The sequence below is a fragment of the Rattus rattus genome, chromosome 8 (assembly GCF_011064425.1).
Source record: "Rattus rattus isolate New Zealand chromosome 8, Rrattus_CSIRO_v1, whole genome shotgun sequence".
Taxonomy (NCBI): Eukaryota; Metazoa; Chordata; class Mammalia; order Rodentia; family Muridae; genus Rattus; species Rattus rattus.
The window spans coordinates 20242508-20268331 of record NC_046161.1 but is presented as its reverse complement, the minus strand read 5'-3'; the positions used below and the strand labels follow the sequence as shown (position 1 = coordinate 20268331).

Below are 25824 nucleotides of genomic sequence, written 5' to 3'. Positions count from 1 at the left end.
GGGCTAAGCAGAGAAACTCTGCCACTAAAACTGTCTGTCTGTCTGTCTGTCACCTACCTACCTACCTATGTATGTGTATAAGGGACATATAAAATATATATAATAAAATAATTTTAAAAGTCTGTATACATTTTCATTATAAATTAACAAACCCTAGGCCAGGCTCTACACTACATATACTTCTATATGGATACATATCTGAAGGCCATCTATGGGGCCCACCCAGACTATCGCTACGACATATTCAAAACTCCTCTTTCTGATTAAACTTCAAACTGTCAAAAATGGTCACTGTCTCAATAACTCTGATGAAAACACTCTCTGATGGTCTCTGCTCACTGTGCTCACAGAGCACACAATTAACCAACCAACAGAAAAGACCACAGAAAAAGAACTAAGGAGGGCAAAGGCATGGGAATGAAAAGAGACAGAAAATGCATGGTTGGTAAATAAAGGTGCGTGGTATCCCTATGGGAATGGATGAAAAAAAAACGTCCTGGGTACAAGCCATCAATGGACATCCATTTTATTTGAATATTCTTTTGAAAACATTAAAGATAACCCTGGGAAGAACCACTGAGTTAGGGCAAGGTTCCTAAAGGGACCCCAGTGAAAACAGCACAGCAAAGACTGTCATAGGCAGTGCAAGGTAACGTGGGGATGCTGCCACATATTTATATGGCGTTTACATGTACTGTGTTTTTAGCAACCTTAGCATACAGTGGTTTGACTGCATTTGGTGAATGACTGCAAAAAAGAGAAAACTTAGCAGGCTGCACTGGGAGATGTCTCTGAGGAAGTTGTTTATGATAACAACGGAACAGCAGAGGAAAAGAAGGACAGTGAGGGAGACAGCCCACTTAAATCCCAACTTCCAAGAATTAAAAAAAAAATCCTCAAAACCCTTCCCTTGAACCACGAAGATGGGGAAGGGAGCTCACCAACCTAGTGAACCCCAATTCCCATTCACACAGCAGAGGGACAGAAACCACATTTCCAGAAAGCTATCTTTGGTTTTTCCCCATGTGCCTACACACAAACTCAAGTGAAATACCTGAAATAAATCTTTTCTTATTAAATCCTTCCATTGTCACGAAAGGCTAGCTCAGAATCTTAAAATCATTTCCCACTTGTGGGTCATTAACTGTCTAACATTGCAAGAGTACAGCAATAAAAAGCCTCCCTAAATCCCCACCCCAAAGGCAGTGGTTCACTGTGTATAACCCTGGCTAGCTCTGGTAAAAATAAAAAGAACTTTAAATATGCCTTTATCTGTGTGTCTGGAAGACAAAGCAGGGAAGGAAAAGTTCTGGACTTACTCAGTAAGCTGTCAGCAGCTCTACATCTCCCAGCTCTGTGGGCTTCCTCTGCTGCTGGGCTACTAACTGGCAAAAGTCCTGGAAGTATTTCGCCCCCCACTATGTCCGCTTTTCCATCTTCTGGGGACAGCACCTTCACACCCGATGGAGCAATTTAAAAACTTCAAGAGAAGAGAACAGACAAAGATAAAACTTAAACTCTGCCACATTTATTTCAAAAATCAGGTTCGACATGCGCTCAAAAGACCAAAAATAAAATACAACAGTGATAACTAGGAACCACTCAAGTTCCTCGGTCCATATTTTAACATACCCTTTCCCCCCTCTGAAAAGACCATGTACCTCAGGTCTATAAAAATGGGGGCCTGGTTTATAAGCACTGTACAAATCCTAAATAAAAGTAACATGTTGTATAGTGAGTAAACACTCTATAAAGAGGCTACCTACAATTTTGTTTATTTAAAAATGGCATCTACACTTTCAGAGTCCAATTCCAGTAGTAACATAAAAAGCGAGAGTTTCTATGGGGCATGTGCACCATCCACATGCCTTTCTGAAGCTAACTTATAAATGTTGGGACTCTAGCTAACCCGATAACAAGGCAAAAATATTACTTCTAAACTTTTAAACATTCATACACTGCCTACAGGAAAGCCAGGTTTGCATAATTCATATACTCACTAGCTCACGAATACAAATTATCATTCCTGGGCTTCTCTTATCATGGACTATAAAGTCTGCCTGGTTAAACAAACGTCTTTTAATGTTGATTCCCATTTTCTATAATGTCAATTTGTTATTCTATCATTTTTCCTGAACATTATCTTCTAGAAAGATATTAATAATAAAGACTATGAAAAGCAAGATAAATGAAAAAATGTTACAAAATCTGCTCTTCTCTCATGTCAAGTGTCCAACAAGTCCCTTTTCCCTACCTTGATGGTCTTTGTCGTTACTATTTGCAAACTCCTGGTGAGTATTTGGAACAATCTTATTAAAAGTTCCTGCTGTTGTTTTTTAAAATTTCATCAATAATCTGGAATTATTTCTCTTAAAAAATACCTTAAAAAATAAAAATTATGAAGAATAAATAAATCACAGCCAGATGAGTGATGCTCTGCAGTGACTAATAGTTTCTGCTCTGGGTACACACTAGGCAAAAGCTGCATTTTTGATAAAAGAAATGATATCAAACTGGAATCTAAAAGGAAACCCAACAGCAGGCGGTGATTAATACCAGAGTCATAGAAGACGGGGCTACCTACCTGGAAGCAAGTGATCATGTGAGTAGGAAGGAATTAAGAGTTCCTCACCCATGCTTTTTATTTGCAAGTAACAAACTGAAATACTGGAAATACAGTGTGAGGAAGGGCTGGACTTAGCTCCCCGATTACCAGTCTAACATCTTTTCTTTGCAGATTTGTTATACATATTAAATGTTACTGCCTCATTTTGATTTGTTTTGTAATAAAAATAGTAGTTATAAGTATACTAAGTAAAAGATAAAATAAGAGCAAATTAAGAATTTAAATTGAAGTACAAAGAACAAAAGAAGTAAATGTATGATCTTCAGCCATATAAAAGCTAACGTTTGTTACCTACATCCATCCTAAGAAAAGAAAAACAAAACTAAGCATACACTTAATGACCCAACTTCTTAAAAAGGAAAAAAGTGTGGAAAAATGATGGGGCAGAAAAAAAGAGAATCAGTATGCACAGCAGTATGTCATATAAAATGGGCTCAACCCCCCTAAAACAGCAGGGTATTGGTCTCCAGGAAAGCGGCCCCAGGCTCCCAGGGGTGGCATTATTTGAAATTGGGATGTGAGACCTTGTGGAACAAGGTGCCCTTCTTAGAGAAGTGTGTCACCAGGGTGGGCTCTCAGTTCCTGCTCTCAAGCCAGGCTCGGTGTATTCTCCCCCTACTGCCTGCTGATTCAGATGCAGGGCCTCAGCTCTCCAGACCATGAGCCTGTGTACTCCGCTGCTTCCCGCCATATAGCCGGACTAAATCTCTAGGCATGGAACCAGCCAATTAAATGTTTGCCTTCATAAGAAATGCTGCGATGTTTCCTCACAGGGAGAAAAAACCAAGACAAAAAGTAACAATGTCTTCAATGGAAGGTTTATTATAAGAAAGCAGGCATGGAGACCCCTACGGTGTCTCAACAGCTGAATAAAGAAAGCCTTTGCTGTGAGTTCAAATCCAAAGCTTGGTGAAAAGGGCTAACTCCCCACGCAGTCTGCTGACCCTCCACACACATGCCCTGGGCACATATTCACACCGGGCCACCACCACACACACACACACACACACAAAATAAAGGTAAAACAGTTTCAAAGCAAGATTTAAGCTGAACCTGATCAAGGAAATTAAAAGCTACATACATATAGAGAGAGAGCATTAGGTATGACGCTCAGGATAAAGTAGCATCTGAATGTACTTCACACACAAAGGCTGCTGCTGAAATGGTAATGCATGAGAAGAGGAGTGAGGGAGGTCCCACACCTCACACTGTTTGCCAACAGGTACCCAACAGTTTATAAGCAATGTACAGGCAGGCAGACTACTAAGCAGGACTCCCTCAGAGAATTTAGTTACGCCAAGGACAGATAGCAGCTGAGTTCGGGCAGGACTGCTCTGTCTGCCATGGGGTGGCACAGCACACACAGATGTCAGAAGACAACTTTAAAGGAGTTGGCTCATCTGTCCACCAAAGGTAGGCTGGGTCTAGGGATGGCTCCACAAGTTAGGACTGACTCACTGTTCTTGAAGTAGACCCCGGTTTGGTTCCTAGAGCCCACACCAGGCAGCTCAAGGAACTCTAGCTGCAGGGAGCCTGTCATCTGGCCCTCCAGGACTGACTGCATTCACACCACACGCACTCCTTCACGCACACGTACACAATAAAAGTAAACTGTTTTCTTTTACTTTCCCTCTTACTTGGCCATTTCTCCAGAGACTAAACTAGGGACACACACGAGTGAACGGAGAGAGAGCTGAGAGTGGAGCACCCCTCAACCCCAGGAAGGTGGAGGAATGAAATTACCAAGAAGTCTTTCAAGCCTTCCCACAAAGTAAGGTCAGAACTAGGCTTATACGCAAGAGGGACAACAACACCACACCCACGCCCCAAAGACTGTTGTCTGAATACCCATATCCACAAGTTTGAATTAAAATACAGGCACAACTATTTCCTGATGAAAAGTGGCTAACCTTGTGCAAACCATGAGTAGCAATATTCATAGGTATACTTGTGCAAAGATAGCTACAGATGTTGTTGAGCTCAAGTCAAAAACCCCACATGTACAAAATACAAAGAGATGTCTGTACCATGTCAAAGGGCAGATAAATACGATAGACATACAAGTATTACAAGTCTCAAATGCCTACTAAATAAACTTAGGGGCAGCCAGGGCCACAGGAGGCCCTGTCTCAAAGAAAAACAAAACAAAACAAATAGAAAGTCAGACAAAAACTTAGATTTATAAAAAACTTGGGCTGAAGAAATGGGTTTGGTTAAGGGCACTAAATGCTCTTCCAGAGGTCCTGAGTTCAATTCCCAGCAACCACATGGTGGCTCACAAATCATCTGTACGAGATCCCATGCCCTTTTCTGGTGTGTCTGATACACCAAGTGTACTTATATATAATTAATAAAATCTTTAGAGGAAAAAAAAAAATCCTGATTTAAAAAACAATGTAAAAATCTCAGTAACATCCCAGCCAGGACATATCAGTTTATTTTAAGAGAGATGGCTGAGTGGAAATTGAGAGTGTGTTGATAAGCATGAGACCTGCTCAATCCGAGAGCTTGCTTTAAAACCAGGTACGGGTTGATGTATGCCTGTAACCCTAGTTAGGCAGGCACACTGGGTTGGGGGCTTGTTGGCCGCCAGTCTGGCTGCAGGTGCAGTCAGAGGGCCCACGGTAAAGAGAAAAACAACAGGATCCCTGAGAGCCTCTCTGGCCTCCGAGCACACAGCCCCATGCACACACACTTGCAGTCACATGCACTCTGTCCTTCCTGCCTATTACGATCACAGTAACTTTCCTTACCACTTTCTTTAAGACTTGCATGTTAGTCTGCACCAATTTCTCGGCTTTTTACTTTAGCTTGCAGATTAAAGTGGGACCCTCAGCAACTCTTTAGGGGTATCCCAGAGCGCCTGCACTTCCGAAGCAAGGCCTGCCCAAAACTCAAGTTTCTTGCCTTGGCTCCACGGGTGCTGCAAACCCCAGTACCAACAGTATACTTAGTCACCAAAGTGGCTTCCAATTTAATCTTCCCTCCTCACATCCCTGAAGCACTGACATGAGCATCTGTTTCCTTCATTATTCTCCATTGAAGGCAGGCCATCATAGAATGTTCCTTTCCACCGAACCTTTGTCCTCCCTACCTCTCCCAATGGAGAGAACTCAGTCCTCTCTCACTGCCCACATGCTTCTCCTGAGTCCAATCATTCAGAGATCTTTAAAGCCACTAGGGACAGGACAAGGGTAAGATAAGTATGGCAAAATTTAGGATGCACATTTAAAAGTATGCCAAGAAACCCAGTAAAGAAAATAACGTTGAAGCTTCTATAAAATTCATGTAAAGACATAAGGCATTTACATTTAAGTAAGACGCTCTTGTTCTTGTTCCTAACATGTCCGTTCATCCCAACACCCACTTCTACCTTGAAGTTTTGTAAACAATCAGATGTGAGCAGAGTGAAGCATTGTGGTATATCATAAAAGGCTAGCTCTCAAAACAATCAGGGCAAGTTGGGGGATGGCACAGCAGCTCACATCAGTAAACCCAACACTTAGGAAACTAAAACAAGCAAGGTAACTACTGTGGATCTGGGGCTAGCCTAGGCTACATCCAAAATTCCAAGGCATCCTGGAATACATACAGCTTGAGGCTGAGTGAGACCTCATCTCAAAATGGAAGAGGGCTGTAAAAGTTATAAGCGTTTAGGGTTAAGGACGGAGGAAAACAGGCACAGTGAGAACTGTAAACGGATGAGGTGAGCTTCCGGGTTCTATTTCTAAAGGCAGCATGGCCTGCTCAGCCGTCCAGGCATCCTCCCTTCTCTGGAGCATTACCACCTTCATGTCACTAAGCTAAGCTCTCTGGCTGCTCTACAGCATGGCTTGTACACCTTAATTCCTTCAGTCCACTGCCACTGTAGTTTCTAGTCACCGCAGCCCTCTTCATGACCTCCCAGAATGCTTCACTAGGCTGCCAACTACTCAGCTTTGGGTGCCGTCCTGGCACCTTCCAACTATCACCTTCAATATTTCACAATGTACTAACCACTCAACACAAACACTGCTGTCTGCTTCCACAGCAAATGGGTAGAAATAATACATGATTAGGAAACAAGTCAACCTATTCCTTTGTGGCTCTATAATCAGCAAAATAAGGACTGCCTTATGTTTCTCACACAGATGGAGTTGCCCCAACCCCTATCCTTCGTGTGCCCTTCACTGACCCTGTAGAATTCTACATTGTAGAATTCCCCCAATTCTTTTTGGGGCAACAGAAGGGTCACTCCTCTCTGGAGACCCTTCCCAGTGTCCCATTCTTCCTCCAACACACATGGATTCTGTTCAAATCCCTTAATAAACTTAACACTGAACTCCTAAGTAGCACTAACTTATGTCACCACTGCCACCACTGAAATGCCATTTCTTACCTGTAAGTTCCTAACTTATGAATCTCTCTCTCCAAGTCATTTCCCATATAAAAGAAACTCAATGTTTATTTAACAACAACTCAAAAACCTAAAGGGTGACTCCATCGGGAACTTTACCAGAACATTTCACAATCCACAGCCATTTCCCAATTACAAAAGCAGAATTTAAAGAAAGAACAGTAGAGCCATTATAAAGTATCTCTAGATAGCCTCGCAGAAAGTTAGAGAGAATCTTGCTGTAGGCTGAGTTGGACAAATAATCGGCTAAAATATAACCTGTAGTTTCTGTCTTGAGACTTATGTGAATCAGATTATGAGGAAAATTATTCTTCTTCTTCTTCTGCATTTCTGAGAAAAAATTTTATTGACCTTTTTGGATAAAATTTATTTGCCAGGAGGGATGACCCCATCACACTTCTGCCGGAACCAGTGCATGGCCTCCTCTTTGCTGATTCTGTGTTTGGCCCCAATGCAGCCTGTTCTGTGCAATTCTTGTCTGCGATGCTGAAACCTGGCCTACCCAGCACCACATAGAAATTCAGGCCATAGATGCCGATGCTTGGGTCATATTTGGTGCCCAGGTCAATGCGTTCCTGAATCCCAAAGCCGAAGTTGCCAGTTCTTCCTCCCTAATTCGTACTCTCGCACCTTCAGGCCTTTCTCCAGAATCTCCTCTGCCTTGGCTCCACGGACTGTGCAGTGAACAGCAATCCCCTCATTTCTCCAGATGTCAAAGGACCTGACAGTGTATCTAGCTTAGAAAACACAGGGGTCTGGCCTGTGAGCTGCTCCAACACCTTGGCTGCCTGGGTCAGCCTATCTCCGCTCTACCCCACACAGATATCCCTGCATGGGGAACTCTTCACCCTGATCTTGGGCCATGGTGGAGAACAGGAAGAGAGAATGAGACTCTCTCTTAATGATTCTTAATGACACACAGCTTGACCACCATAGCTGATCATACTCTATGGCATTTCCTTCATCCATGAAGTGTGTAAGTATTGCTAGTGTACATTTCTCTGTAGCAGTCTACACACACTTCGTGTGTGTGTGTGTGTGTGTGTGTGTGTGTGTGTGTGTGTGTGTGTGTGAGAGAGAGAGAGAGAGAGAGAGAGAGAGATGAGGGAGGTGCACTTGCCATGTTTATATAAGTCATAGCGCCTTTGTGGAGAGGCTTTTCCACTTTGACATGGATTCTGGACATGCAGCTCAGGTTGTCAGGTACACACGTATTCTTGCAATAACCTGAAATCTAATGTAAGTTTTGTAACAACGTAAGACATTTCCAGTTTGTTGCTCTATAACCAGTTTTCCCAAAGGAAAGTAATCACAAATAAAGGACTGTGAGTCACCTGTGAAAACACACCTGCATGTACGCAGGGGCACACTCCAATTGCCATGAAAGAACAAACTTAGGCTAGGAAATCTGCATCTCAGAAAAAAAACATGATTTTAATGTTTCTTGATAAACATGAGCTATGTGTGTGGAGAGCCAAACATGAGTTTCTTTTTTATAGTCAAAGAAATATTTGTAGGTGTGGTACTAAACTGAGTGTTAAAGTTTAGATCAAGATATTCCAATGTATGTGAAAGCACACTAGAACGTTTCACCCTACCTACACTGAGCACGGGCTAAGTTTGAGGCTGCCCCTTGGCATTTTTTGCACAGCACTGTGGAATCAGTGGCAGTGCAGTGTCTAAGGTCAATGATACACCGGTCCTTCCTGTTCGCTTCTCCTGCATATTCAACTTGGCATTCCTACCAAACGCCTTGGCTGATGTTGTTCAAACTGAAATGGAGAAGCTGTAGTTCTTGAACCGAATACTGTGGTTAGGAGTAGAGCACTGCTTAGCTTTGAGACCTGGGTTTGAATCTCAGTCACCACACATTAGCCAACCAAGAAATCAGGATTCCCTCAGCGGCAGGCTATTAGAGAGATAGCTCTGATGCGTGTCCTCTCAGCATTCAGAGCTCACCTTTTTAAGGAAGGAAGAGCACCACTATGAGCATTCCAAGGAAGCAAGAAGAGGAATTGTCTCAGGCAGACTTCACTATCATTTTGACACATCCAAGAGTCACCAGTAAAGTCTCAATGAAGGATCACCCAGATCGTGAGTGACCTGAGGACAACCTTCGGGAGGCGATCTCAATTGTTAACAGACAGAGGAAGGTCCAGCACACTGTGGGTGGCATCATTCCCCAAGAAGGCAGTTAAACATGAACCTGTAATAGAACCAGCAAGCAGTGTTCTTGGTTTCAGTGTGAGTTTCTGACTGACTTCCCTCAGTGATGGACTGTAAATTGTTTTAAGTATAAACCAAATAAACCTTTTCCTACCCTGACTTGCTTTTGGTCACAGTACTTTATTACAAAGGTGATAAAACTGGAACTGGGATATTATGTGAGACCGGAGACATTGCAAATCACAACTGCAGGAGGTCCCTTAGTCCTGGTAGTGAATATAGCATTCTAAGTACAACAGAATCTGGGATTAGGAGGGTTTTATTCAGCTGCTTGAATGATGTTACTTTAAAATAAATGACTGGTAGCCAGTTTGATTGTGCTAACCTGTGCTAGAATGAGATGCTGAAAGATGTTGAGTTCAAGACCAGCTCTAGTAACAAGTGAGTTCCAAGTTAGCCTGAGCAGAGGATGCCTTCTCAGAAGAGCCAAGAGCTAACACTGGCTTGGTTATGGCAGGGTATTCACAGGCTCTGACTGAATTCCAAATCCATGCCATCCTCGAAAATTACTTTGTTGGATAGGTGAAGAATGGATTCTAGAGGGCTGATCAGTTTAAATTCAATGGGGAGGGGGACAGTTAGTGTAGTGACACAAGTGAAAGGTAATGTCACTGAAATTTGGGGGACAGACACCAAAAGAAGGGAGACCCTGACACACTCCACAAGGCTACAACTCCACAGAATGTAAGAAGATACTCAGCTGAGCTCAACATCAACCACTTGATGAGAGTGACTCCTGTTTCCTAGCATGGAGGAAAATATGCAGGCAGATTGAGGGTTGTCCATTACTGTTTAGACATGTAATAAGCGGAGAATGCAGTCTCGAGTTATGAAACAATGGGACTACAGGTCAAACCACACAGGTCAACACACAGGCAATGTAAAAAGGCACAGGAGCCACCTGAGACAGCACTAAACTGCCCACACCCACTCAGTTCGCATTAAGTTGAGCAGAAGGATAAGGACTCACACACGTCTCACATTTAGAAGAAAACAAAAAGAGAAGCCAGCATGAGCTCAGTAGGTACAGATGTAAACCAAGTCTGTCCAAACAAGCGTGGTGTGACAGAAACCTTGAATACCTACACTTCAAGCAGAAATAGATCCACCAGTCTACATCTAAGATACAAACTGATCCCAGACTCCATACTGGAGTCTTTAAACTCTGCTCTGACCTGGCAGCAGCAGCAGCACCAAAAACAATGGTGAGTGAGTGGTGGTGAGTGAGGTGGTGAGTGGTGCTGGTGGTGCTGGTGGTGCTGAGTGGTGCTGGTGGTGAATGAATGCCTTTAATCTCAGCACTATCAGGAGGCAGAGGCAAAGCAGATCTCTGTGAGGCCAGCCTGATCTGAGAACTTGACTCCAGGACAGCCAGGAATACACACACAGAGGAAAGAAAAACCTCTGCTCTGAAAGGCAATGACAATGTGAGATCCTAAGAGGTCTCCACATTCAGCCCACCCTCACGCCCAAGCATGTGCACACTAACCGGGCAATAAGACATGGCATGACCTTTACAAATTAAGAGAACCAGGAAACAAGAAGTTTAAACAAGTATTCTTTCAACAAATCTTATCTGTACTTCTTTTTGGTCGAGCTGGGGACCCGAACCCATTATCTGTACTTCTTAAAGATTCTTCAAAACTCATGTGAAATGTATAATCAATCTAATAAAGTGGCTTTTTAAATATATACTTAACATAGCTTTTGATATAAGCATTTTTACAACTGTTCCTTTTATAAAGCAGGCCTTTAAGAAACTTCTAGGAAAAAAGAATTTAGAGGACAAAGAAAAGAAAAATAAACTGAAAGTCTCCTACTTATCAAGCTCCTCTAAGCTACGCAATTGAAGCAGTATTTCCTTATGCACAATGCCTCGAGACCTAAGTAAGCTCCCTGTTGGCTACCTTAACCTCTGTAACTCACAGCTATCACACGACCGGAGCGGAATCTCTGGAGAAGAAAACATATACTTAATACTACAAGTATTTGGGGTTGGGGATTTAGCTCAGTGGTAGAGCACTTGCCTAGCAAGCGCAAGGCCCTGGGTTCAGTCCCCCAGCTCGATACTACAAGTATTTTTAAATAAAAATATAGGGCTGGGGATTTAGCTCAGCGGTAGAGCGCTTACCTAGGAAGCGCAAGGCCCTGGGTTCAGGTCCCCAGCTCGAGAACATATATATATATATTAAAATTTTACATGACTACCAGTCATAAACACAAACCCTTATAAGTCACTGGACTATTTCATTTTAGTGGAGAGCCTCATCTTACCTCACAGACCAACCGTTATGCTAGAATGTGAACATGCTACAGCAAAGAAACAAACATGCTGTGGCTGTGGCTTCACAGAATGGCTTAAGCACCTCAAACACAAGAAGTGCGTAAGTGAGGAAGGCACACAGGCTCTCTCAGCTCCGGCTGCAGTTTACGTGTCTATCTGTTTCATCACCATCCAGAAGCAGGCACAGAGCCTCATAAGGCAAGCGCACCCCATGGCACCCCCGCTGCACCCCAGCAACAGCTCCAGCCACGCTGCACATTCTGAGACGAGAACTCCAGAGCCCTGCTATGTGACGCCTGGCTCTCGGAGAGCAGAGCGCTCTCAAGTTAAGCTGCAGTAATTAAACAGGGATCCTACAGCTCGGGGTGACTGCTTAGATCCATTCATCCCGATGAGGAAAACCCTCTGCCTGAAATGCCTTTTATAAAGTCTCTGTCACCTGTGTGTACCACGACCTGAGGCTGATGCAATGACAGCCCACAAAGGGACTACTGTCTGCGCTCTAACGGTGAAGATCAACACAGGCTGTAAGAACAAAAGCTTTTTTATAAAACTGGTTCAATTCCAAACCTGGTTCCTTGGCTTTCTGATTCTGTCTCTTGAGGTGGAATTCATTCAGACTGACTACATTCTGGCATAGCTCACAGTAGGAATCAGCAAAGGGGATGGTGAGATGGCTCAGCAAGTCCAGGCTCTCCTGGTCTTTGAGCTGGGAGACCTGAGCCACACGTGGTGGGAGAGGAGGGCCAACTCTTACAAGTTGTTCTCTGTCCTCCATAGTGTGCTATGATACTCACAACCTTGAACCAAAGAACTGAGTGGCTTTTAAAAGAATTTAACAAAAAATAATTGTTTCTATTAAGACGTAACACACGGGGCTCAGGAGATGGCTCAGTGGTTACAGCATGCACGGCTCTTGCAGGGGACCCAAGATCACTTCCCGTAGCCAACACAGATGCCTGGAACCCTGGCTTCCGAGTGCACTGCCCTCTTCTGGCCTCCTTTGGTGGCCTCCACTTCCAGCCTCCGAGAATACCAGCACTTAAGGAGCATACGCACAAATTAAAATAAATCTTTGTTCAAAGATTGCATAGATCTAGTGCTAGTTTAACAAAAGAGCATTAAGAACAAAATTATTCCTTACATCAAAAACAAACAAACAAACAAAAAACCCCAAAGCAGGAGAACCTTTCAGAGATGAAGGACTGGGATGAAACAACCTGAAGAGCCTACCGACCAACTGGGCTTGGCTGGAAACTCTGAGAACCATGATCGGATTTGGGTAAAGAGTCCTCTGCCCGAACAAGGCGGTGGTGAGGTAAGATGAAAAGTCCTAGGAAAGAGAGAGCTATCAAAAGTGAAGTGAGGGACAGAGGCTCCCTTCCAGTAGTTTCTAAATATGGAAAAGCAAACGCCTCAGGTACACTGTTCAGTAAACCAAATACAATCCTGAGTGTATGTGGACTTTCAATACCTCTGACAGCTCTCTAATCAACACAAGGAGAACAATCACATTAAGAGTTATACCTCCTGCTCGTATCTATGTCATGGGTCAAACTAGAACAGAATAATTTACTTTCCTGAAGGAGTCTAAGGTTCCACTCTCGGGAAACAAGAGCTGCAACTCAGTTCCTTATGCTTGGGTACCAGAAGCACAGCCCTCTCTGGAGTCAGAGTGTGCACTGCCCGACCACAGCAGGCATTTAACACCAAGAACACCCTGGAAGAAACCAAAAGGAGAGCAGAGAGGACACCTAGGAGCTTCTGACGTATGACCATCAAGTGCAGACACACAGGAAAACAACGCAAGTATCTTTAGAGATGCCGAGGTTCTTAGGGGATCCAGGAACAGAGTGAGGCAGAGCAAGACTGACTGACAAAGGACAGGAGACACTAGTGCAAGGTGAAGGCAGACTCACAAGGATCAGAGACAGTCACGTGTCAACCAGAAAGCGAATACTCCAGCAAGAGGTGGTAGCCAACAGCCTAAATGTGGATATGATGTGGGGTACAGAGGTGGGGTACAGAGGTGGGGGAGAACGAGGTTGTAAAGGCTGAGATAGCACCGGGCAGTCCCTTTAGGGTTAGTGAGAAATAATTACCCAAAATCTACCGCACGGCACAGATCTACGAATAGAGATAAAAGCAGAAAGAACAACAAAACACTTTTGCTGTCTCGTTGCTGAATCTCACACAGAAAACAATACCTTGCTGACTCAGTTCTACTTCTAATAAGTAGTGCTACCCCCAAACTGTCCTCACACGTGAGTAAGAATGTACAAGCTGAAGCATGGTGCGTGCGTGCGTGCGTGAATGCGTGTGCGCACACGTGCATGGAGCGTCTCAGTACCATACCCACTGAGCTCCATCCGCAGCCCATGATTATTCTTACTGGAGGCGAGTGGCAGAAGCTTTTGCTCTATGCTAAGGTCAAACTCCAGTGTGCAGAGGCACCACGTAAGTAGCCTGATGAAAACAGAGATGCCGGGTTGGACTACCTTAATCCAGCTGAGCAGTAAGTGTGATGATTCAGTGTTTCCCATGAACATTCGAGGACTCAAACAAACCTACCGTGAGCATGGTACCAACACAGCTGGGCAATAAGGGGGTACCCATCCGGACTATCTGGGGCGCTGTGCACCTCAAGTGAATACAAAAAAGCACAGGAGCCCCAAGGCTGTAATGCCAAATACAGTTAAACACTTTTTTAACACAATTCCTATCGTAATCATTTTCTAATTCATAACCACACAGACAACGTAGTCAATTCTCCTTATGAGAACCGTGAGCTCTGGGTTACAGTGCTCAACCTGCTAAGGGTCCAGAGTTTGATCCCCTGAAGGACCACCCAAAAACCAAACTCCAGGTATTCAGAAGAACTCATTGATTGATAGATAGATAGATAGATAGATGGATGGATGGATGGATGGATGGATGGATGGATGGGTGGATGCCAAGTTTGGGCACATGCCTGTAACTCCAGTACCAGAGAAGCTGAGGTAAGAAAATCTTAAATTGAAGGCCAGCCCACCAAGACCTTTCAACGACAAAAGCAAACAAACTTGGTCATCAGTTCACAGATGACCCATCAGGTCACCTGAAGATGTCTCATCAGGAAGAGACAAATGAAAGTAAATGTCAATGGGTACTTTAGTCTAAGGATTAAAAGCAACCTATAGCCCATCATAATTGGAATGAATGGTATTTAAATACAGATTCAAGGTTGAAGAAATATGTAGGCTAGGGGGAAATTAAATCATAGGCTTGTCTCCACAGTGGCTGCTACCAACTCCCCTCAGCTCTACCTTGCGGCATAAGGCAGTTTCCCATTGAGAAGTAAAATCTACTTCCTTCCTTCCCGACAGACAGATGTGTGACTGCTTGCTTAAACTAAATCCTAAGTCCTGGCAGCTTTGGTCTGATTCTGGGAACCTGGGATCTGGAGGCAAGTGGATCATTGTGAAGCCTCCATTACATAAGAAAGCCCACGGCAGCCTTATGGAGACAGACGACCATCTCTCTCCCATCCCAGCCATTATGAGCCAGGCATAAAGTGGATGACACATGGCAACCTTTATGTCCCTGCCAATTAACTGACTGCAATATAAGTATAGAGGTGACTCCAAGGAAAATTGCCCCACTGTACTGAGTCAACACTTAATTATTTTAAAACACTGAACTCTGGAGTAAATTTCTATAAAACAACATACGAGCAAAATAGCCACCTGAGCATGCATTCGCCTTACCTTGTTTCCAGCATTCTGCTACTGAAACCTTCCTGTCATATTCACTGTTCCCAATGCCATCCACCTTACCTTGTTCCCAGCATTCTGCTACTGAAGCCTACCTGTCATATTCACTGTTCCCAATGCCATTCACCTTACCTTGTTCCCAGCATTCTGTTACTGAAACCTTCCTGTCATATTCACTGTTCCCAATGCCATCCACCTTACCTTGTTCCCAGCATTCTGCTACTGAAGCCTCCCTGTCATATTCACTGTTCCCAATGCCCCCTTCAATGATATTATCTAGTGGGAATGCCACCAAAGAGGTGCACTTCCAATTCACACACAGGGAGGGACAGGGTAGTGTTTGAACTCCAAACCCTATGTACCTTTGGTAGTTTCCAGTGCAAACATCACTTTCCCTTCTTCCTAGAGCCACCAGGGGACAACAGCACTTCGAAGGGACCTCCCCTCTTGTCTCCCTGGTCTTTCATACTCATTTGCTGTGACTGCATTAATGTAGACATACACATATGTCAATACACAAAAAGTCTTCCAAATACCTATAGCGAAACAATCTCAAGTAGGGGCGTATAGAGGAAGCAGGATGAAGCTGAAGCACCTTTATCAAAGGTCGATGTCCTTGGTCACCCACTTTAAAACCTGAGCTTTTCCTTCCGGCTACCATCTCCTCTCCCCTCCCCCATTGTGCACCTAAAACTCCAACACGTTTGTTAGATAATAGACTTTTTTTCCTGTAGAGCATATATTTTGGGACCTGAATCATCAGAATTCAGTAACAGGGTGCAGGGAAAGAGGAAGTGTGGCTGTGCTGTGAACTACTGCTTGCAGTCTTGTCAACAGCTCAGTTCTATCTTTCCTTCCTGCTGGATGTCCATCACATTACTTAATGCCTTTGGTTTCACTGTTGTGCCTTAACAGCCATATCCACACTGTGGCTGCTCCTAGACTTCTCCTAGTCTCACAGGTCCTTCAGGGAAACCCTGCATTGTCAGTCTGAATGTCTCTGCACTTTTACCTACAGGGCAAATCCTCATTTCAGATCATGACTCCTCCCGGAGAGCCACACTCCTTACTAGCTGTAAAAAAGAGGGTGAAGCAGACAGAGGTTACTATTGCCCCAATCAAACCCCCCTAACTCAAATATGTGTGAAGATTTAAAGGTAAAACTCAAATTGCTTCTCACAGTATGCAGGCCATTTTACTGGAGAATAAAGCAGTCATTTTTCTTTCCAAAGACCAACCCTCCCACTCATCCTTCTCACACACAGCTCTAGCTTTAAGGAAACACCAATGCATTTTAGATTGATGGAAATCCAAGGTTGAAATTTGGGGCCCCTCCACTTTATCTACTCCATTCTTCAATGCCCATTCACATTTCATCTCCCACTCCCAACTCAAGTTCTACCTTCAGAATCTCTTCTTTCTAGTAGAAGCTTCCTCCCAAATCACTATGCTAATATGTCCCTTTCTCCCATCAGCCAGAGACGAGGGCAAAATTCAAGAAATATATTTGGCATTGTGCTTTAGGGCTTGTAGTCCCGGTGTTGAGGCACCGTCCCTTAACAAAAAACCATGGTGAAATCCATTGCCTTGATTAGGAACGCAGGAAGACAAGTGTATCAAGTACTACTGTACCCGCCACTAAGGAGAAATGGGTAACACGTGATTTCAGGCCTTATTCCAGGCCTATCTAAACTCCACCTTTTCAGAGGTCAATTCAAATGTCACCTAACTTTACGATGTCATTTCGAAAACACAATTGCGGTTCTCATTATAAATTCTACTGCCTGTCGCCCTTAAGAGGAGTTCATTGAATCCCCTTTCAAGAACACACACAGACTGGTTTTACAATTATTTACCCGTTACTTTTGTGACCTTGGGCAAATCAGTTAATGTTTTAGAACCTCAGCTCCCTCTTTGGCGAAACAAAGCCATACAGAAACCATCTCCTTAATGGACTAAGGTCAATCTTTCAAATGTTACAAACACTAATCGAATTAAAAGACTTAGTCGGTGTTCAATAAACAGATCTCTTCCTCGAAAGCACCGGCACCGGGATTTTTCCTCATGACCCAAGGCCATTGAATACAGGGCCAGCAGAAGGGCGGCCTCGCACAGCAAACCAGAACAACTAGTTAGAAAACGTAGTCCTTCAGACTCGGACGCGCCTCTGTCACCCTCCCTCCCACCGGCCTCACCTTGGTGGTCGTAGACGCTAATGTAGGAGATCCCCACGGCCATACACCACACCACGAGGCTGGCGATGTCTGAGAAGCTGGGCTCCTGCACTTCCTCGGTGATCACCAGGCCCATGTGCACCGGCAGCTTCTGCAGGGACCGGCCGTCCGCGCGCCAGCGCAGCCGGGGGTGGGTGGCGGCCGGTCCCGGTCCCCCGTGCGGGTGCCGGTGATGACGCCGGTTCCTGCCGACGGCCGGGAGCTTGCGGAGCGTGAAGCCGAGCGGCGCTAGGACCGCGGCGGAGGCGGCGCGACAGCAGCGCCGCCAGATCCAGTTCCATGTGCCGAAGCGAACGCGGAGCCAGGAGGTGAGCGTGCGGTACAGGCAGAACAGCAAGTGCAGCACCCGCCACACCAGCTCGTACAGCCCCGTCATACTCCTGTGGCGCTCGGGCACCGTCTCCTCCCTCCGGCCCTCACCCGCGGCGCGACGGGGTTTTATCCGCCCCAGCGGCCGGCGCGGGCCATCGCTCCGCGTCCCCCCACCCCCCGCGCCCGAGCCCCTCGCCACTGCCAACACCTCACCTAGCCCCTGCCGCCATCTTCCTCCGCCCTCGGCAGCCCCGCCCCTGTTAGTACATGGACAGTTCTGATTGGCTGCCGGGGAACTCTGACGCGGCTGGGAGTCGTGGCTGGAGCCGCCACGACACGGCTAAAGAGAGCGTGAGCTTGAGAATGAGGCCGACTCCCGGCCCCTGGCGCCCCCTGGGGGTGAGGAGGGCGACGCGCCAACGCCTCTACCCTTTCTCTGGTGGAAGGATTGGGCTGTTCCTCAGACTGAGAGGAGGATCTGCATCCTGGGATGTGTTGCCTGTCTCCCCTCACGGCCACGACAGAAAGGATTCCCAAGGAGTTAAAAGTAATCCTAAGGGACTGGAAGTTACACAGAGAGAGCAAGTGCAGATGCTAGAAATCAACCAGAGTCCCCGAACAGAAGGTGTCCCCAAAAGCTTGAGTATTCTTAGAGAGGTCTCATCACAGTTCTTTGTCCAATCTTCCGACGAGAATAAAACTTCCCAGAGTGGGAATGAGGTCCTACATCCTACGACCTGGAAACAGACTACCGTGACACTTAACCTAATCCTCAAGGTCGCTCTGAACTTCCCCTGCAGCAGTACTGGATGGATAATTATAGCAGGAAATGCCTGTAGAGGAATTTTAATCAGGCAACGTGACTCCTCTCAAAAAACGGTAGCCAAAGATATGATCTGATCTGGCTAGAATACAGACACTGCCTTGGCACATACCTTTCATCCTTGATTATGAAAGTAAGGTTAGTTTGTAGAAGGAAGCAACCGGGTTTGAAAATGATGTTGGTTTGAAAATGATGTTTAGTTGAAGGGCAGACAAAGTGATGAATCAGAGAAAGATTTGACAGAATACGTCAGAGATAGGATATACCCAACTCACAGAAAAACAGACAAGAAAGAGAGTCTACTTAAGGGCAGAGAAATGAAGAGAAGACTAGACAAGAGAAAAAGACAGGAGAAGGGGGAGAGGTGTGTGGTGGGTGGGTGGTATACATGTATGGCAGTCTTTCAAGGACAGTTTTACTAAAACCAGTTACAGAGAGAACAAGCTAGATACAAATGAAGACAGAACGAGCCAGCGAATGAGAAAGAGACAGATGAAGCCAGACAGAACAATTCAGTCAGAAGCCGGACTGAAACGGTCAGCTTGGAAGATTAGATTGTTTGAAGGCTAGAAGCTTCCAGGCATACGGAGGTCTAGGGCTATTTAGAACAGAGAAGGAGAACACTCTGTGCTCAGTCCAAGCCGTGTAGTCATATAGCCTGGGTATAGCCCCCATCTCATCCCTTCCTCTGAGGAAATGAACGAGACATTTACGAGTGTCAGCCAGGGCTGAGGCACACCGTACATACTTCTCATCTCTCCCTCTTGGTCTGCTAGTCACAGCTCTTCTGAGAGGAGATGAAGTGGTGGGAGAGCGGAAAGACCATGCACAGCAAAATGCAGTCTCCTGCACTGGCTGTAGCTTAGTGTTATGCGGCCCAGATGATCTCCTAAGGAAGCTGCTGGACACCCAGAGACCTGGCTAGCTGTCCCAGGGGCAGCAAACACGACCAATCCAGCTGCCACCCTAGCCTGTTCTGTGATATGCTCAGTTCTTTGCCTCCGTGCATCTTACTCTGGCAAGATTAAAGCCATTGATCTCATGGGGTTTTGGCCAATTCTCAGATCTGCCTATGAACTGCACCTATGTACTGCTTTGGATTACAAACTCAAAGCAAGAGGTTTCTGGCCCCATCTGACATTGCCCTCTGATATGTGGGTCCTTTGTCTCTAAGCAACTGTTTTCCTCCTAGAATAGCTGAAGCAGGTAGACAATTCCCTTATATTAAGGATGCTCAGGTTCCTAATGGGATAGAGCAGCAGAGGACCACTGTTCTGCTTTTGTGGCTCTCAGTAGACTAGGGACAGAATTGTCTTATGCGGGACAGTCCTCTGTGTCACTTTGGACCAGCATAGTTCTCCCACCCACTCCCGTAGTGTTCTTAGAAATAACTGTAAGTGTGTTTGGAATGTAACATATTGGGGTTCTAATGCACCAGTAGAAATGATTCTTTAGCACTATAACCTAGCAAGTGTCCCGGTTATAAAACCCTGCACAGGCTACCTTCTGTGGTGCCTTGTCCGCAGTGGACGTGAGAGATTTGAAAACGAGATTCCATCCTCTCTGGACAGCTTTTTAGGACAGATACATCATGAGTCCTAGACCTCTGTTGTCCCCTCCTGCTTACCTATAATAAAAGCACCTTGTCTAACTAAATGTGTCCGTACCCTTTTGCCTCCTTAGATGGGGCAAGAGTAAAAGTGCATGCAAGATGCAGTGGTGTATCATGTCCACTGGGAATCTACATCCGGTAGTGGTTTCCAAACCTCGGCCAATCTCCCCACTCAAAGAATGTCTCTCATGCTCAGCGGCCATTGGGAAATAACAGAAAAGCCACAATGGACGTCTCATGCTGCATCTTCTTATTCTGTTATTTCCCCCCAAAAGGCAGTAATGTCGCCTTTTAAGGCAATCTGAATGTCAGAAAAATAAAGTCTTGATTTAACCTAATACACCCTAAATCTGACCAGAAACAAACACTAATGTAGAGGTATGCAGCCTCAGATAAGCACGAAATTCCAAATATTGCGGATTCAAATTTTTCTTTACTTTTCATATATAAATGCATTATTTAACTCAATTATTGCATTGAACACATAATCTTTGTACGCCACATGAAACCATTTTTGCTTTTGACATAACAGTTATATAGATAATTAAGAAGACTGAACAAAAGAACTGGAGAGATGGGGTTGGGGGTTTAGCTCAGCGGTAGAGCGCTTGCCTAGCAAGCGCAAGGCCCTGGGTTCGGTCCCCAGCTCCGGAGAAAAGAAAAAAAAAAAGAACTGGAGAGATGAGAGATGGTTTGTTAGTTAAGCGCACTGGCTGCTCTTCCAGAGGACACAGGTTCCATTCCCGACACCCACATAGGGGCTCACAACCTTCTGTAACTCCAGTCCCAGGGGATCTGAGGCCATATTCTGACCCTCTGTGGGCACTGCATAAGTGTGGTACATGCAATCAAAGCACCCATCGACGGCGACGGCGGCGACGACGACGACGACGACGACGACAATGAATAAAATGTTGAAAATAATTTTAAAACATAAGAAGCCAGACCCTGACTCAGACCTGATTAAGCCCACCCAGGCCCTTCTTACTCTCATTCCTGCAACCTCATCAAAGTGGAGATAGCGCAGTGGTGGTTCCTAGTGATGTTCATGATTCCTGGTTCCTGGTAAAAGTTGTCCCTGGCTTCTTCTGATTGTTAAAAGAGCTGAACCAATGGTGTGCTCGGGATGCTTCCTGTGTTTGGTCTGGGTTGAGTTCTCAGTAATTTAATTGGCTGGGAAAGGGGGGAGGGGGAGAAGAGAGAGGGGAGGAGAATGAGAGAGAGAATTTCAATCCGCGTAATTTCTATTATAGAGAACTGTAACTGGCTGAACTACAAATAATCTTTAACAATTTTTTTTTTTACTACCCACTAAGTGGTAAAACCCTCTCAGAAAAAATAAAAAGGCGGGAGTAGCGAAAGAGGCAGGGCGTGGTCTTCAGCTCCCTAGGTCCACCAACCATCTGTCAGAGCAGACCCAGGAGGCCCATCAAAGTTGTGCAAACAAAGCCGCAGCAGGTTAAGCTCCCTTGGCCGACCCCACTGCATGAGCCTTATTGTGTGAGGCCTGATGCTCAAGCCGAAGTGGTGTGCTTGGGCGGTCATGTTCTGTTCATTAGCTCTGCCGATCCCTGAACTTGGAGGACACTGAATATATACTGAGTGGCTTCATGCTCTCAATCTCTGCCATGGTGATGTCCTTTCTGCAGAATCCTCAGTCCAGGACGCCCCCACAGTGATGCACCATGACAGGTTGGTTCCTGGACTCCTATCCACCTAGTCTCGATCTAGCCTTTGGCTGCCTCCACCCTCAGCTGTTGTCCTAACTTGCCTGAGTGTGGTCTCTGGGCTCCCAGCTGAAAGGAAGGAAGTTGGCCCTTTTGGCGGGGGACCTGCTTCTGCTTTGACAAAGGGGTAAAACCCACAGATTTCCCTTTAAACTCCCTCCCCTCACCACCAGAAACACTGTTCATGTTTCTAAGTAGTCACTTGTTTTCTTGCTGAAACTAATTGATATAAAGATTTCCCCTCAGGAAAAAGTAAAATGGAGAGGTCTTTGTTGACAATTTACGTTTCCAAGTTCTTTCCTAAGGTGGTGACTGAATTATTAATCTGCCCCAGCAGCAATGCCTGAAAGAGATCGAGCGCTGTTATTGCGAGTGCCGCTGATATCGCCCAGTGAGGGGCTTGAAGCCCCCTTAAAGTTTCCATATAATTAGATTCGGAGGGATGTGAAGGCAACAAGCAGAGCAGAACTCCACAACAGCATGACGTCCTCAGGACGCGTGCTTCTCGGGGTCATGCCTCACTGAGACATGTTGTAAAAATATAAAAATAAAAAAAGGTATTGGTTGTCTTTTATCCCGCTAGGTCCTGCACCGCGGTGCCCAAGATGTCTGCTAGGTATCTTGGCAGAATCACATCCCAGCTCCTTGGCGGCCCAGTGTCTCCTGCCACCACACACTTTCCTACACTCAAACCATCACATAAAAGAACACACAACACAATAATCTTTGACCCAATTGATAAGATATAATTGCCCACTTAAACATACAAAACCTGGTACCATCCATCCCTTAAGAACATTCATAACCTGAAAATACACAGAGCCTCCATCAACCTGCCATCGCTTCTCCTCTCCCTCCTGTCTCTTCTCCTCCTTCCAGTCCCTCCTCTTCCTTCAAACTCCCTCTCCCCACCCATCCTTCCTTTCTCCTCCAATGACAGGCCTCCTCCTGTACCTGCTGCCCTCACCTGTATTTTTACAAATTCAATGGGGAGAAGGGTTCTTAATTCACCTGATTCCTGAGTAGGCAGCTGTCCTTGGGGCAGCGGAATTAGCATCAAAAATACAGATAACTCCAGGACAAACCATAACAGAGACACACCCATCACAGCTGCGCCAACCAGTGGGCTGCATTCTTGAGTTTCCAACCGCTTTGCAGTTCCTCCTGCATGGCCCCTCGCACATCATATCACTCCAGGCACATTAGTTCATTTTTTGAATTCTAAATGTTGCTTCCCTAGAATAAGTCTTATATGATCAAGATATATGATTCTTATATTTGACTTGGTAATATTATTATTTTACATCTGTGTTAATGAGAGATATTAGCTAATAATTGTTTTATTATATTATGTATGGAAGTTGGCTGCATGCTTGTCTGTACACCATATGTGCTCCAGGTGCCTACAAAGGCCAGAAGTGGGCATTATTCCAGAGCTAGAATTTCACGGTTGTGAGCCAAATATATGGTGCTGGTAATTGAATCTAGGTGTTTGTAAGTAGCCAATGCCTCAACTGATAAGCCATTAGCCAGCCCCTCAAACTATAACTTTCTTCCAATGTCCTATTTGGTTCTAGGTTGAGGGAAATTTGGATTTCAGGATGAGTTAGGGAAAGTTTATTTCGCTATCTGCTGAATAATACTGTAGGAAATTAATATAACTTTTTTAAACATTTGGTAAAAATTCCACTGTAGATATGGAGTCAAATATTGTGGTTCAGGTCAATCCTCAACCACTCAAGTTCGCCCAAGAGTAGCCCTCCCTGACAGAAAGATTTTTATTAATCATTTGTCCTTCCTGAAACCTAATCAGAAGAGAGAATGCCTTAAGAGGCAAAACAACAAAGAGCAAATAGTGCCAGGTGGCTAAGATGTAACTGGGCTGGTAGGCTGCCCAGATGCATGAACCCTCCTTGATACCACAGTCCATTAACAAGGTGCGATAGACACACTTGTAATCCAAGGACTCAGAGAGAAATAGGCGACTGGGTCAAAACTCTAACTACATAGGCAAGGTTGGAGTTAAAAGCCAGCCTGGGATACATGAGACACTGCCTCAAAAGGAGGCAAAGTAAGAACATGTGTAGGTCCTGAGAAGGACAGATGGAGTCATCTCCTCCCTTCATCCAAGACTCGTGTGTGCAGCACTAGTGAGTCTTATGTGCAATTTCACTGGTCGTATGGAAAATATCACTGGGCAACATCTACTCCTCTGGCCCTTACTGTCTTTCTGGTCCCTCTGCTACGTGTTCTGGAGCCTTGTGGAAGAGGGTGCACACAGATCCCCTAAAAGCTGAACACTCCATGGTCTCCCAGTCTTGCACAACTAAGAGTCATCATGGCTCTGTATCCACTGTCATCTACTGAGAGATGCACTGGTCTAGATATAAAGATAAGAACTTAGGTGGGGATTAGTTTTTAGTGGTAGAGCGTCGCCCAGCGTTTAAGGCCCTGGGTTCGTCCCCAGTTCAAAGAAAAAAAAGAACTTAGATTAAGCTAGCACTGTGTCCATGGCAGTACATATTGATCAAAGTTTTTTTTTATTAATTGTTTTTAGGTGTCATACAAAGTAATGAGTTCCATTATGAAGTTTTCATCCACATCTGTTACTCTACTTTGTTGCTGTTTCTACCTCTCTCCCAGCCCCTCTACTCCTCTTGTTGGACCCAGTCTTCCCTTAAAGTCCCCCCCACTTCCACGTTACTTGTGTTTTGTCACCTTCTCTGTCATCTCTTTTCTTTTAGGCCTTTCCTTGCTCTCCATGGTTCCCTATGGTAACATTTCACAAGAACATTCCCTTCTCCCACTGTTGTATTCATTCCTAAGGAGTGAACGTTAGGCTGTTTCCCCATCCTTTCCTTTGTTTAGGGACCTTTAAAAATGTAAAGACTGTGAGTACTAGGGTCTCCCCTAGGGTCTGTGATCCTTACATCCTGTGGCTCAGGTATGTGGTGTCCTCAGCAATGGGGGACTTACCTTTGAGTTCTGGTGGGTAACCAAGAATAACAGCAACGACATGTAATGGGAGTTGGGAAACCCTACGGATCAATAACTTGAGAAAAGGTAATCCAGTCCAGATATTGAGCTTCTGATTTAAGAGCTGTATTAATTAAGTTTGACCCCCACTGAGACTTTATGGAAGAAAGAGCTTATCATGTCTTAGGGTTCCAGAGAGAGAAGGGTCCATCGTGGCACAGCGGCATGGCATGAAAAACTACCACATCTTCAGCCACAAACAGGGCGTGGAGCAAGAACTGAAAATGAGTTGAGGCTATGAACCCTCAAAGGCCACCCCAAGTGATCTACTTCGTCCAGAAAGAATGTACCAGCTCTCCAATCAGCTCCACCAACTGGGGACCAAATAGTCAAATATTTGACCCTGTAAAGAGCGTCTCTCATTCAAACCAATACAACAACCTACGTTGGGGGTGGCATTATTCCTCCAATTACAGGGGAACACCATTTAAACCCATAGGACCCAAGAATCTACTAAGATACAGGAGATATAGGGCTGGAGAGATGGGTCAGCGGTTAAGAGCACTGACTGCTCTTCCAGAGGTCCTGAGTTCAAATCCCAGCAACCACATGGTGGCTCACAACCGTCTGTAATGGGATCTGATGCCCTCTTCTGGTGTCTGAAGACAGCCACAGTGTACTTATATATAATAAATAAATAAATCTAGATACAGGAGATATGAAAGGATGAAGAAGGAGAATGGAACAGGAAAGGTTAAATAGGGTGAGTTAGGAGGGCAGAAAAAGAAAGGGTAATTAACACTAAACACCTTTGAAAATGTAGAAGCTACTTAAAGAAGTGTGTGTGTGTGTGTGT

At 45.0% G+C, this 25824-nt stretch overlaps 1 protein-coding gene and 2 pseudogenes across 2 annotated transcripts in view; all 3 read right to left on the bottom strand.

The window, feature by feature from the left end:
- Npsr1 (neuropeptide S receptor 1) overlaps nt 1-25824 on the bottom strand; it is a 406607-nt gene that overhangs the window by 66115 nt on the left and 314668 nt on the right. The gene's annotated exons all lie outside the window — the stretch shown is intronic.
- On the bottom strand, nt 1320-18097 carry LOC116907128 (annotated as a pseudogene).
- Nucleotides 7382-12310, bottom strand: LOC116907131 (annotated as a pseudogene).